The sequence below is a fragment of the Microtus oregoni genome, unplaced genomic scaffold (genome assembly GCF_018167655.1).
Source record: "Microtus oregoni isolate MIOR12 unplaced genomic scaffold, Mior012 000026F_ref0000081, whole genome shotgun sequence".
Taxonomy (NCBI): domain Eukaryota; kingdom Metazoa; phylum Chordata; class Mammalia; order Rodentia; family Cricetidae; genus Microtus; species Microtus oregoni.
In genome coordinates, this window is record NW_024543085.1 from 20,482,716 (window position 1) to 20,493,132 (window position 10,417).

At 39.5% G+C, this 10,417-nt stretch overlaps 1 pseudogene; it reads left to right on the top strand.

Moving 5' to 3' along the window:
* The first annotated feature begins 1,464 nt into the window (after positions 1-1,464).
* Positions 1,465-9,423, top strand: LOC121463274 (annotated as a pseudogene).
* Positions 9,424-10,417: the final 994 nt, after the last annotated feature.

Here is a 10,417-nt window from a genome sequence, read left to right on the forward strand (position 1 = left end):
CCCAGGTGCTCGGGTTATTGACTGCACTGTTCTGCCTTCCTTGTGGAATAACTGCAAATGGGATTGGTTTTTTGGTTAGGTCCTTGAGCATAAAAAGAGATTTTCTTTTTTAACCAATACTTCCAAATTTTAGAATCTTACTTATAGATAGCCAAATTCTGGACTTTGGATGCATCAAGACAAGATTTCCCAGAATTTCAGTCCTTACCTAAAAGATCTGGGCCCCCTTTTGTTAGTAATCCAAGAGGGTAGGGCATCTTCATTCCTTCCTGATAACCCTGAAGATCAGAAGGTCATAAGGAATACTTCAGGAGGAATTTGTTGTAGAACAAACTCATTGTTCTTACCTTGAAAGATTTGAGTCTTAATTTTTTGAGGAAAGAAATTGATAGCAGGCAGTTAGGCAGGCATATCATGACAGTATCACACACACACACACACACACACACACACACACACACACACCCCTTCTACAGACAAGTACAGTATGGTGGATGAGCTGGGTACATGAACTATGGAAACAGCAGTTGCTTTATAGTGGTTGTGTCTCTAGGTAGTTGATGCTCTTTGTGGTTAGCATCCTTAGATTGTTCGCACTGCATCAATGATCAAGGTTCTAGGACACACTCCCAGCAGCCATTCATGCACATCCGTGAATATGCTAATAGCATGGAGAGAAAATCTACACAGCCATCTTGGTCCTAAATCAAGTGCAATACATTTGAACACAAAAGGTGGGGACATTAACAATGACATCACAAAAGGGAAGGAACTGTAATAAACTTCTTAGGTGCTCAGAACCCAGTAGGATGCCAGGCCATGAGTCAGTAGACCAGAGACAGTCTTCTTAGGTCTCTGGAGTGCATTGTCACTTTGTTTTACTAAACTGACTGTTTCCTGAACTGCCTCTATCTCTGTATCTCTGGGCAAGATTTATTCCTTCCAGAATTAAGGAATCAAGAAAGATTTCTGTCCAGTTACAACATGTTACTGTAAATGGAAATTTACAGATCTGACTTCCAGTGATTAGTCAAAACAAATACTCTGTATAATTACCTTTCAGCGTACGAGTATAAGGGACATATGAAATACATCAATTTCAAGTTTAGGCTTGAATTTCATTTCAAAACATCACATTGTATACATGCAAATATTTAAAAATAGAAGTTTGAAGAGAAATTTAGTAATGTTTAGATCAGGAGGATATCAGAATCATAAAATAGAATTTAATGAATTCTATTTTATATCAGACCTTGTATCTAATATTGGAAGGCCAACTTTGCTTATAGAGACTGGCCAAAGGGGTTATTAAGTAAGACTGTAGAGGAGAAAAAGACTGTCAATCAAAGCAGGGAGGGTAGTCACAGTACCTCAGACTACTTGAAGCAGAGAAATGAAAACCGTGACACAGGATAAAATTAGCATGAGAAGAATAGAAATTACAGGCAGACCACCCTGTAGACCATGGTGCAGAAGGATTTATGGGAAATATATAGCATCATTTCTCGGTAAGAAAGTAAGACATTTGAGGCACCCAATCCTTTCAACAGTCATTGATGGTGTTTATACCATTCCTCATTTTCTAGCATTACGAATATGGAAGGGACTCTTTCTGAGAGTATTTTCTTTTGTGGATCAGTGACTATTGGGTTTTCTTTTCCTCTCTTTCTTTCTTTCTTTCTTTCTTTCCTTTTTTCCTTCTTTCTTTTTGCAATTACAATAGATTAAAATTATTTGACAGATTTGATGATATAAGAAACCAAGAGTTTTTGGGTATATCTGGTTTTATCTAAAGTTTTGATTCTGGTCTTTGATGCCTCTATCTTTTGGTGTCTCCAACAAGTCTTCATGTCTCTATCTTACCTCACTCCACTCTTTACTTTTGTGATTTTTAAATTTCTCTTCCTCAGAGTTTGAACTTTTCTCTAAATCCTTAATTCTAGCTATAAACAGTTCACATATCATTCACCTACAGTAGCTCCCCTCCCCATTTTGAGACAGCATCTCTTCACATGGTATTTGCAGGTCTAGAATTCACTAGGTAGACCATACTAGATTTCAATTTGCTGCAATCCAGATGCCTCTTATTCCCAAATTCTAGGACTACAGGTATGGGCCACTATGCCTGATCTCAACCTAGCCTTTCAATGGCTCTGATCTCTTGAAGTTCTGGCCTCACTCAAACTTGTTTGCTTTTCTCTCCTAAAGTACTGAACTAAATCCTCCCCCAGTACTCCCATGCTGAGCCTTAGCCATGGAGATGTAGTTCTGAAGTTTGGATCCAAGGGATGACATGGATTAGTTTATCTTGAAATCAGAAGGGGTGAGGAGTCATCTATAGAGGGGGGAGATACACACAAAGAAAGAAGTACTTTGATATTTGTATACATGTGGAAGGACAAAAGGTAGGAAGAAAGAAAAGGAAGAGGCAAAAGAAAAGGAGAAAGTGTCAAGGAGCAGCCTCTACAAAAATACTTCTTACCAGGGTACGAGTGTGGGAATTGTAGAAATATAAGTAAAGAATGTGAAGACACATAAAAATAATAAGACAGAAAACATAGAAAATATTGGGAGGGCATTCTAGAGACTGAAACCCTGAAATTCACCCACATTTATTTTTCCAAGGCTTTTATATCCAACATAAATGAGGGGGGTGGAGAAGAAGGTAACAAAAAACTTTATTAGTGTGATACAAAGGATAACTCAAACAGTCAATGGCTTTATCACTCTGAGACATTATATCATTAGCATTCTGTAGTCTAGGTGGTGCTCTATGTCATGTATTCTGAAGACCGCCCTTCCCTAGGTGATCTCATATTTACTAAATAAGGAGCAGAAGTACATTTACATATCTTCACCACCTTTTAGGACGGCATGGACTTACTAGACTGAGCTATCTTCATTTCAAAAGAACCAAGCAATCACCTCCTGAGTTAGGAGGTGCAACTTTGCTTGTCAAATCTCCAAACTCTCTGACCATCAGACAAGGTGAAAATGTGCTTGCATTTCGGCTTCCACAAGGAGGAAGAAAAAGAAATAAAAAGCTAGTGATTTGTCTTATTGTTTCTATTGCTGTGAAGAGATACTGTGACCATAAAAACTCATAAAGGAACACATTTCACTGGGTGGCTTACAGTCTCGGAGGTTTAGTCCACTATCATATGGTAGGACATGGTGACATGCAGGTAGACATGGTAGTGGAGAATGCGCTGAGAGGTTCTATATATTGATCCACAGGCAACAGGAGATGATCTGTCTCAGTGAGTATAGCTTGAACAGAGATTACAAAGCCCACCTCCACAATGACACACTCCCTCTAACAAAGTCACACTTTCTCCAACAAAGCTATACCTCCTAAGAGTGTCACTCCTTTGGGGGATCATTTTCTTCCAAACCACCATATTCCACTCCCTGGCTCCCAAAGACTTGCGGAAAAAATGCACTCAGTCCAACTTCAAAAGTCCCCATAGTCTATAGCAATCACAAACTAAAAGTTTAAAAATCTAAAGTTCGAAGTTTCTTCTGAGAGTCATGCAATATTGACTGTAATCACCTGTAAAATTAGCATCAAAAACAGAACATATATTTCTCACATATAATAGATATACGTTACCATTCAGAACATAGGGAAGAGAGTGTAGTGAGGAAATACCAAATCAAACCATTGGTGCAACCTCCGAACTCCACAACTCCATGTCTGCTGCTAAAATGCTCTTAGAACTCTCAGCTTTGTTGACTACAACACGCTTCTCTCTTGGGTTGATTCCACTCCCTGTTAGCAGCTCTTCTCAGCAGGTATCCCATGACTCAGGTATCTCCAACATCTTGGGGTTTCCAAGGCAATCCACTCTTCAACTTCACACAAAATGGCCTTTCTAAGCCTCCATTCAGGGACATCCCTGACACATGCCTGGCTTCAGTGGCTTTCCTTAGACTCAGATGTTTCAGGTTATTTGTTCTCACTGACACTCTGAGACTGGCAGTAAAATTTACATTGAATTAGAGGGCAAAATCAGCAATTGGCCAACCTGAACTAGCCATAGAGATTTTGGAGGACCAGATAGGAGGACCCAGGAAGATACAGGGAGGGCTTAGAGAGTTTTGTGGTCCTTTTCAATCAGGGAAGCATGGAGAATTACGGCCAGCTGATTGTTCCTTCTTTGCTATCACTCTTTGGATCTATCAGCTTTTTATCCCAATATTTGACTCTTGAGTTTTTATTGATATTAGAAAAACTTAGAAAAATGTATCACTTGAAGGCAAATTCCATAGTGCCTTTTGTCCTGAACTCTAAAGCCAGAACAATGTGTTCAAAGCTACCAAATTGTGTTGCTTTCTGGGGCTAGAACATGACCCCCAGTTCATTTATGTCTTCATCAGCTTTCTGTTTTCAATGATTACCTTTACTGCCTAAGCTTTGCTGTCTGGTACTTGCTCTGTAGACCAGGCTGCCCTCAAACTCAGAGATCTATCAGTCTCTGCCTCTGGAGTGCTTGGAATAAAGGCATGCACCACCACATGAGCTGTAAGCTTTTCTTCAATTCCTTTTCACAAGTTGGAAACTGGGCTGGATGGGATCTTTCCCTGAGTTCACCACTTCCTTTAATTCATTTCTTAATCTGTTCAATTCCTTGAAAACAGGACTTAGTTCCATTCCACTTCCTAGTATTCCTTTTCTTCTCAAATTGTACATTTTGTAGTTTTACTTTCTAAGTTTACTCCATTTCTGTAACATGATCAGGGCCTGCTTGTTGGGGTTTCTGTCCTGCCCGGTACCCCACAGCTGGCAAGCCCCAAAGAAAATCACACAGAGATCTCTATAAGTTATAAAGCTGATTGGCCCATTAGGTCAGGCTACTTATTAGCTCTTGTAGCTTATATTAACACACTATTTTGAACTATGTTAGCCATGTGGCTCAAGCCTTTTTCAGTGGGGCAGATCACATCCTGCTGCTTCGGGGTCTGGGCAGGAGTGGGAGGAATCAACTTCCTCCTTCCCAGAATCTTCTTGTTCTCATTGTATCATTTCTACTTCCTGTCTGGTTTTCCCACCTATATACTTCCTGCCTGGCCAATCAGCGTTTATTTAAAACACAATTGACAGAATACAGACAATTTCTATTGCTGTGAAGAGACACCATGACCATGGAAACTCTATAAAGGAAAATATTTGATTGGAGTATCTTCCAGTTTCAGGGATTTAGTACATTATCATCATGGTGGGACATGGTGACATGCAGGCAGATACGGTGCTGGAGAAGGAGCTGAGAGTCCTATGGGCAACAGGAAATGAACTGTCTCATTGGGTCATGTCAGAAACATAGGAGACCTCAAAGCCTACCCCAACAATGATACACCTCCTCCAATAAGGTCACACCTACATCAACAAGGCCACACCTCCTAATAGTGCCACTCTCTTTGGGGGCCATTTTATTTAAACCACCACATGATTATTCAACTCAGATTTTGGAACAGAGGCTAACCTCAAGCTAATACCATTTGCCATCTTTCCTCATTGTATTTTATATTGCAAAAATGTATATGCATTGGATTTTTTTGTTTACTTCTTGTTTGGAGACAGAGCTTTTCTGTGTAGCCCTGACTGCCCTGGATCTTTCTCTCTAGACTAGGCTGACATTGAACTAAGAACTCAACCTTCCCCTGACTTCCAGGTCCTGGGATTAAAGGTATGTGTCCCCACATCCAGAAAAGTATTTTAATTATTCTTTAAATTTATCAGAGAAATTGTGTAGCAAGTTTGACCTTCCATACTTTCCATCAATCACTTGGTTGTAATAACTAGAGTCAGGGGTGAAAAGACCCCGTAAATAAATAAAATTTATCTACTCTCTGTGTCCTCTGTCCCTCTGCCTCTGTTTACCTTCTCTTTCTCTGTGTCTATGTGTGTGTCTGAATATGGGCATGTGGGCTCACAGGTGTGGCCACCCAGGGAGGCATGTGTGGAGGCCACAGGTTGACACCCAGTCATCTTCCTCATTGTTTAAGTCGGGACCCCCCCCCCCCCCACTGAACCCTGAACACTCTTTTTTAGCTCGGCTCCCAAGATTCTTTTGCCTTCACCTCCTAGTTCTGGGCTTAGCATGTGCACCATGAAACCTGACATTTAAGTTGGTGCAGCAGGTCCAAACTCATGTTCTCATGTTTATGTAACAAACACTTTACCCATGGCCCATTTCCTCAGCCTTGAAATTTAATTTGGTTAGGTAAAGTATTGGTCTCAGTGCAAAGGTCTTATTCTGATTCTTAAGTCCCACCCCCGGAAGGAACAGTTAGCCTGCATGTGCCTTCATACATGTGTGTGTGTGTGTGTGAATGTATGTGTGTGTGTGCATGTGCATGTGTATGAATGTAAACTTCTATTTTTCTGATCACTAGTGGGTGACTTAAAATACAAAATGCAACTTGATTGTTGTATTCAGACCTCTTATCATGTAGCTAAATAAAACCTTTGTTGCATGGAAATTCAAATTTAAGAGCACTATGTTGGAGTCTAAATTGATATCTTTGAAGATATCAGGATACAGTCTTAATTCCTCTTCTCCCCATTCCCCTGCCTAAGCCAGCCAGATTCTAGCTCCAATCTTTTTGGTTGGTTGTTCCAGCAGAAAGATTTCCATCAGCTACATGCTGTCTAAAACAAACCATTCAGTCCCAAATGTTCTATGCTGGTTTCAATTGTTACCTCCCCCTCGCCTAAAGGGAGGAGACTGGACCTTGACTTCCTAATTGGATTGGCAGGCAAATCACTGAAAGAAAAAAAATGACAATGATAATTTTATCGTAGTTTTGTTGAAAATTCTTAAATGGTTTCATCATCATATATACATGCTCTATTTTTAGATACTTGATAGAATTACCCTTGTTAATAATGTTTCAATCAAGTCTCATTGAAAGAATTGTTGCATTTATCTTAATATTTAAATTATAATGAAAATCTCAATTTTAATTAAAAGTGTAGAAAATCAGCAAATTTGACTTTTGGCAATATTTGTTTTACTTTACTTACTATGATTTTTGGAAATGCAGTGATGGCATGCTAAGAATTAAAAGCAAATAAGCCATATGCAACTAAATAAAAATATCTGTTCTGTCAACCATAACATTAATTAAGTAGGCAAAGCACTAATTAGATGCAACTTCCAAGGCATTGGCTGCTTTGTAATTATCTTTATAATTGGAGTTTGTGCCTTTTGAAGCTTCTTTTTAAGTCTTCAGATTCATCAATTTCTCTGGGATATTTTCCCATATTTTATAGCTTTGTTTTGTTTGTTTTTTAATCAAAGGAGTAGGTTTTATGAAGTTCTTGTCTCCTTTCCCAATCTCTTTTTTGGTTTAAACTCATCAAGCATTCTAAAACAGAACAGTTCTCAATGACAGAAACATTCATGTTTTTTTTTTCATCTTATTCCTCAGACTTTTCTCAAAATCCTTCTCTTTCCTATACCCGAGACTCCCCTGGTCATTCCTTATCCGTAATTTTATTTTCTTGGTGCTCTAGCTCTGAGTTTCTGTTTCTTTATCTCAGGTAAGACGGACAACGACAGTTTTCTGCTTTCCCTTGTTCTTGGTGGTGAGACACATAAAGCTATCTGGCCTTTTCCTTTGTGAGGGTAAATGTCTGCAGATTTCTGTGGAGTATAGAGAGGCAGAGACTCTGCTGACACGTATTTATAGTGGGATTATGAGGCTGAAGTTTTACCTCGCTTTGCTTTTGTATAACATCTGCTGTACATTTATACTCTACGCTGCAATAATGCCTATTGATCATTGTGTCTTCTCGATGCAATGAACACACTAGTAGTCAAAGAAAGACTATCATTGTTTTGATTTTTGATAACCACTCTTCCTTTTTTTGTGGAATAGAGGCACAATCAACTTGTTTGATTAGACTAAAATATAGTCTCCTGACACTGAAAAAAATATCTGGATTTTGTATTGACCATATGGTTTGCGACTATTTCATTTAAATGTTGATTACTTATATATAATTTTTTTTAATGATCTAATTCAGTGAAGCAAAATTTTCTAGATAAGTTTCATTTTGGTTGTCAGAAAACCATGGCATTGGATTAAAGGAAGGCAGTTTAAAATCTATGTTGAACAGGGCGTCTTCCCATGCTCCCTTCCGGAGAAGTGAAGGCAGAGAGCGCAGCCCACAAAGAGGCTGGTCCTTCTGATTTGCTTGTGCAGCTGGTCTCTCAGCAGCACCAAGTTTGGTTCCTGAGAACAATTTCTTAGGCTTCTCTGCCTTAGTGATGCTGCAGCATGAATTCCTGAAGTGCTTTGTTTCCACCAAAACAATTTCTTCGTGGTTCACATATTTAGATTCAGCTTTCGTTTTGGAGGAATTCTAGTGCCGAAGGAAATACAAGTCATTAAATGGGCTTGGGATTTATATTACTTTTCAAATCTGCTACTACTGCCTTAGTTAGAGCAAGTGAGCAGGAAACAAAAGTATTAATAATAATAGACAATCCCAAATTTATTGCTTTCTTATTGAATTTATTCATATAATGTATTTTGATCATATTTTCTCCTCTTCCATTCCTCCTTGATTCTCCCCGCCTCCTTTCCTACCGGGCTTTATGTTCTTTCTATGAGCTTTAAAAAAAAAGTCAAGATCTCCGTGGCTGCTTACTTATTATCCACAATTCCCTTTTCTTTCTCTCTCTTCCAGCCGAGCAAGATGCTCAAGGAAAGGAAGGCCATGGGGGAAGAAGGTGGCCCCAACCCCCACCGTTGTGAAGAAACAGGAGGCCAAAAAGGTGATGAATCCTTTGTTTGAGAAAAGGCCTTAGAACTTCGGCACTGGGCAGGACCTCCAGCTCAAAAACAAAATCTCACAGACTTCGTCAAATGGCCCAGCTACATTAGGCTGTAGCGGCAAAGGGCCTTCCTTCTGTAAGTGGCTCAAAGTTTTCTTTAGCCAGCTCCCCCAGGCCCTGGGTCGGCAAACAACCACACAGCTGCTTGAGCTTGCCCACCAGTACAGGCCAGAGACAAAGAGGAAGCTGGCCCGGACTGAGAAGAAAGCTGCTGCCAAAGAAGATGTCCCAAGTAAGAGACCACCTGTCCTTCGAGCAGAGGGCAATACACTCACCACCTTGGTGGAAAACAAGAAGGCTCAGCTGGTGGTGATTGCCCACAATGTAGTCCCCATTGAGCTAGTGGTCTTTCTGCCTGCTCTGTGTTGGAAGATGGGGGTCCCCTACTGCATCATCAAGGAAAAGGCCAGGCTGGTCAGTTCTACAGGTGGACATATTCCACTGCCACCTTCACACAGGTTAACTCTGATGAGATCTGCAGCCACTGGGGAGGCAGCGTCCTGGGTCCCAAATTTGTAACTTAAATTGCCAAACTGGAAAAGGCAAGGCCTTAGACCTTGCTACTAAACTGGGTTAAACGTATACTGCTAAGTTTTCTGTACATAAATATAATTGCAAATTTAAAAAAGTCAAAACAAACAAAAAACCCGATAAAACAAAAAAAAAAATGTAAAACAATGGTACATACACACACACACACACACACACACACCCCAAACCACAGAATTTGTTTTGTGTTGTGTCGGCTATCTCTTCCTGGGCGTGAGGCCTGTCCTGGGATGTGGTTGGTATACCCAATGACACTCCACTGCAGAAAACTGTTTTGTTTTCTCTTATGTGCCAAGTATTAAGGAAAACAAACAAGGCAAAACAAATAAATCTTGTCTTTATTCTTTTTAAGTTCTTTGTGTCTGATTGAATAAACCAAAGGCAGATTAACAGAGAACATACATTTTATTTAATAACTTTGCAAATACAAAGGAGACTTCTTGAAATAAGGAAGATCAAAAGAGGTGAAGAAGCAACTAGTACCAAGAGCTTTTAAACGTGAAAAGAAAAATAAAGAAAAAAGTAAAGAATACTAAACTGTGAAAATTGATTGTACAAAGAGAAAAGGGAGTTTGAGCTTGTAAGGTATAATAATTTTTGAGAAAGTGAAATGTATGTTGGAAATGAATGAATTGCTAGGCTTGCTTATATTCATTTAGTGTTCACTCCAGGTGCCAAGTGTCCGGAATAGTCTCATGTCCTACTCTGGGGCTGCTTATACACACATGAGGGATTTTCTATGTTGCAGAAAGTGGGAGAGTCCTTCCTATATTTATTGTTCCCTCATCATTAGCTTAAAAACCTAATATGCCTAAATGACATATATTTCCATGGAGTGTTCCGAAACCATTCATTTCTCTGTTGAAAACTTCAGTGTAAATTATCTTAAAGTAAAAGCTAAATTTGTGGCTGTGGGGAAAAGAATCAGTTCAGGACCTGAGTAGTGAGAGTTGCGTTAGGAGGAAATACACTGAAAAGAACACATGTAAGCATACTGCCTCATTCAATTCAATTCATCTTCC